Source organism: Haliotis rubra, unplaced genomic scaffold, assembly GCF_003918875.1.
Source record: "Haliotis rubra isolate DU_JTF1 unplaced genomic scaffold, ASM391887v1 Scf122, whole genome shotgun sequence".
Taxonomy (NCBI): domain Eukaryota; kingdom Metazoa; phylum Mollusca; class Gastropoda; order Lepetellida; family Haliotidae; genus Haliotis; species Haliotis rubra.
The window spans coordinates 1,639,070-1,646,335 of NW_025765137.1; the positions used below are offsets into that span (position 1 = coordinate 1,639,070).

General features: G+C 36.0%; 1 long non-coding RNA gene across 1 annotated transcript; it reads left to right on the top strand.

The window, feature by feature from the left end:
- Positions 1 to 1,328: 1,328 nt before the first annotated feature.
- Positions 1,329 to 6,643, top strand: LOC124265917. Its single transcript, XR_006895589.1, has 2 exons — positions 1,329 to 1,533; positions 6,395 to 6,643. It is a non-coding gene; the product is annotated as an uncharacterized LOC124265917 (long non-coding RNA).
- The last annotated feature ends 623 nt before the right edge of the window (positions 6,644 to 7,266 follow it).

The following is a 7,266-nucleotide window of genomic DNA, read 5'->3' on the forward strand; positions in this document are numbered from 1 at the left end:
AGTGGTTAAATGTAACATATGTTATATTTGGGATTACACTTTCTTAGTAAAGTATAGATTCTAGTACTTTTGTTAGGTTGAGTCCCACCCGGGATTCGAACCCACACTGTCAGAGTCAGGCACATGGATGGGACACAACCCAACAACAAGTAGTACTAGAATCTGTACTTTACTAAGAAAGAGTAATCCCAAATATATTATATGTTACAGTAGGTGGCCGTAAGTGAGTCATCATTAGTGAAATTTCCATAGACTTACATGTTAATTAACTGTTGCAAGAGTAATTTTCATAAATTGAGTAGAAGTCATTTTATTTTGATATTTTGCAAACATCTTGGAAATCATCTTCAGCTACGTGTACATAATTTTCTTTCATCTTTCCGTTGATTAGTTATCGAATGACATCTGATTAAGCACCATAAGTACAACTTAAGTTTAATCTATCCCATAGACAGCCATGTTAAACCTGATTGGTATGTCTAATATATGTTGTTTAAATGTAGTTTTCTTAATAATCATCGGAAAATTGAATGGAAATTATGTGTATGTAGCTGAGATGAAATCCCAGCTTGGAGATAAGTATTGAAAGCAATTCGATCGAAACTAAATTTATGAAAATTATTCTTGCAAGAGTTAATTAACATGCAAGTCTATGAGAATTTCACTAATGTTGACTCACTTATGGCCAACTACTGTACATGGTCAAGTTGCATTGAACAGCAAATTTAGTAACGGTTCATAAATCCCATAACACATTCACTAAATTCGCAATGCATTTTGAAAAGTATCCCGGAGCGGACACCAGGAACGGACTTGACGCATAGTGTCCATATTGGGAACTGAATGCGAGTCTTCGTCGTGACGAGGGAATGCTTTTACCACCAGGCTACCGTACCCCACCTCCCCAACTCACCTGAAATTCTTTGTGTTTTTTATTGCATAGCGTATTTGCTTTAACGTTTTTATTCACAATGTTCAACATGATGTCTCGGGGTTTGATAAATAAACAAAAAAATATATAAAAAAACCCATTGTAAACATCCGTTTATTAGTTTTAACGGACGTTATGGTATGATATGTATTAACCTGCATTAGTAAATGTAGTTTGGAAGTATAAAAAGGTTTTCATGTTTGTCACATCGATTAATTTAATTCGACATCATAACCCCTGAACCTTTCATTAACAAGTAATGGCAATCCACTTGGAGCCACATTACACGCGAACGTGTTCCCGATACTACGAACATTCTCCTAAATTCAACTCTCGATTTCCACGTGCATTCTGATGTGATTGACACGCTTTTGACAGATGAAAAGGCAGACGACACCAGCGCGCGCTCAAGAGCAGACGTCAATGAATTTCATTGCATAGATTTTGTTGTGGATTGAACATTCGGTGTTTGAACTTTCGCGAGGAACAACAGTTTCATTTGGATTGAACTCATTGGTTTTGGACAAATCTTGTGCTGGTGTGTCTTTAATGGATTGGAAACGACGGGGATAAAGGTAGGAAATCACAATTGTTTTATGAATGTTTGAATTATGTTATTCGATGGCCTGTCATTTATATCGGATGGTAAATGGTATCACAATCAGTATAGATGTTGAAATATATACTCTTTTGTAAACTACATTTTTAAAACACTAATGTGGAGTAGTATTGCTTATGTGGAACATTTTCAATGAACTTTGTGTGACGGTTTCGGGTGAGGAACGCGAAAAACTAGAAATGACAAACTTAGTATTTGTTTTTGTAAGATGCCAATCTTCGAATATATCTTGGTTAACCTTTTACTTTATTTATGTGTGGAACTGTCTCTTCATGGGGAGAAAAGGATGAAAAATATGTTTTATGAATGGCAAGTCGAAAGATTGAATTAACAAACATTCACTTAGAATTTTAAAATATGTCGACATTGTCGTGGTCATTCTATAAGTTTCAGCCTTTGGTAGAATTCTGCCCGCATCCCTTCAAACATGTATAAATTGAAAATATTTAGCGGCAGTCGATAGGAAACGGTATGAAACGTAAAAAAACTACATAGAACCCGTGCTGGTGGGGGAATGAGCGGAAGTGTTTTAATTTGCTGAACATCTTATATTTCATTTAGAAAAAAATATTAAAAATATATCCGAAACTTTTCGTGCAGTTTCTTCCCAATGTTGCCTGCAGCAGAGGAATCGGTTGTCCATCAATTTCGATTCGACGTCCCAAGTTGCAAAATGGCTTTTTTTTAGCAATAATATTTTGGATTTAAGTTGTGCCAATGTTTTACCGTTTTCACGGTAACTGATATCGTACTGTTCATTGCACGCATCGTTGTTTTTGCGCATTGGTGGTTCCAAGATTTTGGTGAAGGGGTGAACATAAATATGTATTGCGAAGGTTATTGGGAAATGCTCCAATGCTCCACGGGGTGTGGCGGGGCGGGGGGCGCACCCTCCTCTGGATCCGCCCCAGTTAGCCCACCTACTCCTCAATGTGTAGAAAACATCGGGCACTTTTAGTAAACTGTAAGGGGTGAAAAGTCTTTTCACTGTTTATTGGCGGATGGAACTTAACTTCTCCTTTATTGAGTGACAAAATTAAGAATGTATTGTTGGAAATGCTTTAAGATGCATGTAAAGTTGGATGAATCAATTACAGAAATATTTGAATTTATTACTGAATCAATTTGATCTATGACCATGTAGGAATCAAATAGAGTAAACTTGTAGAATTGGATTAAATATTACTCATCTGAATAGTGAAATCGAGATTAATAAGATTGATGGGATGAAACTTAGAGGGTCAATGGTGCGATTAAGGGTAAAATGCCATGACATCAAACTGAAACCCAAATGCAAGTCACGTGTTCATATTTTGTAGAAGGAAGACATTTTTTGTTTAATTTTAAATGAATTTTGAAAAATTGTAATAGGAGTTGTTTAAATCTGTGAAAAGTTATATTTCTGTCAGGTATGCGTGTCATATAAATGTTAACTTAATCAGATAAATCTTCAACCTCCCCACCAAAATTATGATCCAGTACTGCTTTTCAAAAAATGCTATTTTGATAATTTCATCAAATATTTCTGTTTATCGACTTAAATACTAGGTACAAAAAGAAACTGTGCATTGAATCATTCTACGGTTTTAATCAGTCTTTTTGAAATATTACACGATCAGGCATTTTTATTGATAGACAAGCACATTATGAGTCAGTAGGTCGTTCTAATGAACGTCAGCGTACCTATAGGTCCAAGAACACTCGAGGGGTCAAACAGTAATTTCACATCCTTAATATCGGTTATGTCCTCCATTTGCCTGAGTCGTTGCATTACAACGTCACGTCTGATTGGGTCGATGAATCAGGAAGACTTGAGGAATGTTATTCCAAATCCGGATTAGTGCTGCAGTCAGTTCTTGCACTGTCGCTGGAGGGTGTGGCTTGATTGCTTGATTACGTTGTGCATTTTGACAGTCGTGGCATATTGTCTGAATAAAGAGCCAAATTCTTTGTTTTTTATTCCCCCGGCATGTCGGTCCGTCCGTCCGTAATAATTTTTGTTTCTGGAGCATAATATTGTACTCCAAACAGACCTAAGTGGTGCCTTTTGCTATTTACAGATTTTTGTGATTTATTATGTTTTCTTGGTTTCCATGGAAACGATTCGGACTTAGCTTCAAAAAGGAGGGGTGGATTTCGTTTCCTGAGCATAATTCAGAAACCGTTTAGTATTTTTCTGCAAAACTTGGTAAATATATCAAACAGAACCCAAAGTGGTGCCTTTTGCTATTTACAGATTTTTGTGATTTATTATGTCTTCTTGATTTCCATTTAAACGATTCGGACTTGGCTTCAAAAAGGAGGGGTGGGTTTCGTTTCCGGAGCACAACTTGAAAACCGTTCAATATCTTTCAGCAAAACTTGGCAGATATGTTAGGCAGATCCCAAAGTGGTGCCTTTTGCTCTTTACATATTTTTGGCATTTGTATTTTTCTTGGTTTCCATGGAAACGATTCAGACTTAGTCTCAAAAGGGAGGTGTAGGTTTCATTTCCGGAGCACAACTTGAAAACCGTTCAATATCTTTCAATATAACTTGGCAGATATGTGAGGCAGATCTTGAAGTGGTGCATTTTGCTATTTACAGATTCTTGGCATTTTTATTCTCATTTTCCACGGAACGTTTTGTCATTTGTTTTTCATGATTTCCATGGAAACGATTTGCACTTAGTCTAAAATCAAGCTGGACTTTAAGTAACTGTCAGATTATTTGTTCTTTCAAAGATGTGGGGGCCGGGGGGATATGTCATCTTCTGATGACTCTTGTTTAAAGGGAGGCAGTACAACGCTTCAAATTTTATTGTCAGCATTCACTGATTTCAACTGTTGAAAGTGGTGTATGGTTGCACGTGTAGTGACGTCCCACGCATGATGTGCATGATGTTATCGGGAAGTGCGTAACAATCAGTTCAATGTGGGCATAACACGTTTATCATATTATTTCATAACTTTACTTCTATTCCTAATGATCTATACGAGATTTTGAGATGCACGGTTTCTTTTTGGACTGAGTAATATTTAATACGATAAACAAATATTTGAAATTATCAAAAGTGCATTTTCTGAGATGTTATTTGTCATAAGGCTGAAATATTGCTGATGTGACATACGTGATACAAACTTTAAGTCATGTTTATGATTACTTTCTACTTGCCTATTAAAATAGCACATTCTGGTAACTTAGTGTCACATTTACAAGAGTTTGATCTTGTTCCAAGTGCAGGATAATTTGCTTTGACACTCCTTGTACTAAACATGAGTTTGGCCATCTCGGTAGTGGAACAGTGAAAGCATTGTTGCAGTTGACAGTTTGGTATGTTTTTTTCTCTAACTTTCCCCACCCACACACCCCACACTTAACTTTGGCATCATATTAAGCACTGATCTTATACATATGGTGCATAGTTTAATATATTTTAGACATTTCAATCAAATTGAGATATTAGAAATTGTTCATGCTTAGCACATCTTCATTCTGGTTGGGTGTTTGAGATCAGTTCACGTAATCTACCAGCAGACATTATTGTGCTTAGTTGTGTAGCAGGGCAGTGAATGTAATAAACTACAAACACACGCTACGGGTGGGAGCTATTGCCCGAAGGAACATTTATTAGTCGATAAATCACCCCGAAACATTTATAGAAATAATGTTGCAATAGGTCATACTAGTAGTTGTAAACAGACTAGTAAGGTTACAACCAATCTTGCCAAGTATATAGCACGATATATATTTATAAATATTCTAATTGCAATAAGATTATGAACTTTTATACAAATTGTACTCATATAGTAAATGGGTAGGTAGTTAACTGATCTATATTACACTTTTTAAGTAATGCATATAGATGTAGTTAATTGTACAAAACAGTATGACACATCTAATAATCATACAAATCTCAAATGGACAATACAAGCAATGCGCCTACCCTGTGGATGAGACTGGGGTGTCGACCAGCACAGCAATATTTCCAGAATATATCTGAATAAAATATATACTAAGAGTAACACACTTATACTACTTGAAATTTTTATACCGTATATTGCATACACATACCTAACCACAACAAAGATATAGAAAAGCTGTTTGTTAGTATTTACAATAGCTTACAATTTAATAAGCCTGGTTTAGCATATTTAGGTAAATAGATAATGGATGAGATTTAGATAAAAAACCCACTTAGTTTACTTTAATAGAACAAGTTAAATGTACTACAACATATAAATGCAATAATATAAATATAGAGAGCTATATTAAACTGACCTGATTTGAAGTTTCTGTCAACTTGTCTGTGGAGTGACTTTGTGCAGACTGAGTGCAAGCTATTAGACAAAGGGTTTAACTTGGAGGGTTAGCTTGGCCAATCAGTTGAGCACGTCATGGCTTGGGTTTGTTAAGGGCTTGAGGGACACATGACCTATATATATCTTAACTATCCTACTGATAAATATATATATACAGAATAGAAAACAATAAAATAATAAAATTCCTATGTACAAAGTTATATCTGTCACAGTTGTATGGCCTATGGACCTCCATATTATTGTCACACGATAGACATTCAGAGATAATATATTAAGTTTCAATCCGTAATAGTTTATCATTGTTTGCTTATCTGATCCAGTTCATAAAATGTGCTTTGAAAATGTTCCGTCAGTTAAAGTCTTTCATACAGAGCCTGAAACAAATATGTCCAAGAAAGCCCATGCAAGTCTAGAATATGTGGCAAGTCCAGATTACCAGTGTTTAAGGCTGAAATGAAGAAAGTTTCTGGACTCCATTTCATCATATTTTATGATTATGTTTTATGAACTGTACCAATAACCATAGCTTGTTGCTTTTTTCAGGTGCTGTGGTTACTGTTGTCACAGTTGGGCAGATGACACAAGCAAGCCCCCCACCGAGGTCATGGAAAGCGTGTCAGTTTCATTGGGAAAGATGCTTTCTTGTGATTTGAAGATAGTGTCTGAACTTTCACCAGGAACTCAAGATTCATTTGGATTGGACAAATTGTGGACACATTGTGGACAAATTTTGTGTGACTGTTTCATTGTGGACTGAGAATAGACTGGAAACTAAAGTCGGCAGAAAAGGTAGGCAGTCTTAAGCATTAAACATCTACATTACACATCTACATAACAAGCAGCAGGTGGTTGTGTGATCAAACAGCTGCATTTATCGAAAGCTGTAAGTTGGGAATAGTTCATTTGGATCCTCCCAAACCAATGATGCTCCTCATCAAAATATGGTGGGATGGAAGCCAAAGGAATTATTTCCAAAATTTAGGAAACATGAATACTGAACAAAAAATGAAACTTCACACTTAGAGAAATGAATTAGTTTCTAAGGGGCATACCTGGTACTAAAGAAGCTCCAATGTATATGGCTTGTCCCTTTGAAATAAGGTGACCTTATTATGCTACTGTTGATGGGAGTGTGCACGAACCTTAATGCCTAACCCTGTTTCAATAATTCCTCATGGCGTCCATAAACCAGATTTATCCACAAGCAACACTTAGTTGTATATGGGAATGTTTTGGACAAATACATGTGAAGTTTCTTTTTTTGTTTAGTATATAACATAAAACACAGTTGTAATTTCATGGATTTCGCAAACGTGTCTAGGACCATCATTGGACCATCCCATCAGCCCTGCATTGTGCCTCTCACCAACAAGAACATGTACATGAACACATACTTATTGCAAGCACCAAGATTA